This window comes from Poecilia reticulata, linkage group LG21, assembly GCF_000633615.1.
Source record: "Poecilia reticulata strain Guanapo linkage group LG21, Guppy_female_1.0+MT, whole genome shotgun sequence".
Lineage (NCBI taxonomy): Eukaryota > Metazoa > Chordata > Actinopteri > Cyprinodontiformes > Poeciliidae > Poecilia > Poecilia reticulata.
In genome coordinates, this window is record NC_024351.1 from 2,877,363 (window position 1) to 2,878,033 (window position 671).

Sequence of the window (671 nt, forward strand, 5' to 3'; positions counted from 1 at the left end):
CACACACACACACACACACACACACACACACACACACGCGCACACACACACACGCACACACACACACACACACAAAAGGTGAAAGTGAATCAGTCACGTTCAACAAAAGAAGCTGCAGCGTCTCTTTCTGCAGATGGAGGCTGTTCTCAATATAGACCAGACTAATAGGATCAGGATTTAAAGCTCTGAACGCGTTTTTGGCCCAAATTCCCATAAAAACAAAAGGAAGCGTCTTCTTCAGCTTCCCATCGGAGCGCTTGTTCAGGATGAGGAACCAAAACACCAGAATAATGACTTTTACTTTCCCCTTCCACTGTTCACATAATTAATTAACAGAGGAAACCTCAAGGCTACAAATATTCATTATTTCCCAAGAAGAAAAACATGAATCATAAATATTATAATGGTACTGTATAATGGAGCTGTGCAAATAAATATTTGGGGATGAAACGATTAATCGGATTAATCGATTACTGAAATAATAGTCAGTTAGTTCAGTAATCGATTAATCGTTAACAGGAGTATAGAGACTCAAACAAAGGCTCTTTGGAAGGAAAAAAACATATTCAGAACAGTAATTAAGTCAAAACTGCACCAAAAATATATAAATTTTGCATTTCTGATACAAACATCTTTGTAAATATGTTTTAGCCAAAACTCTTTGAGTGGCA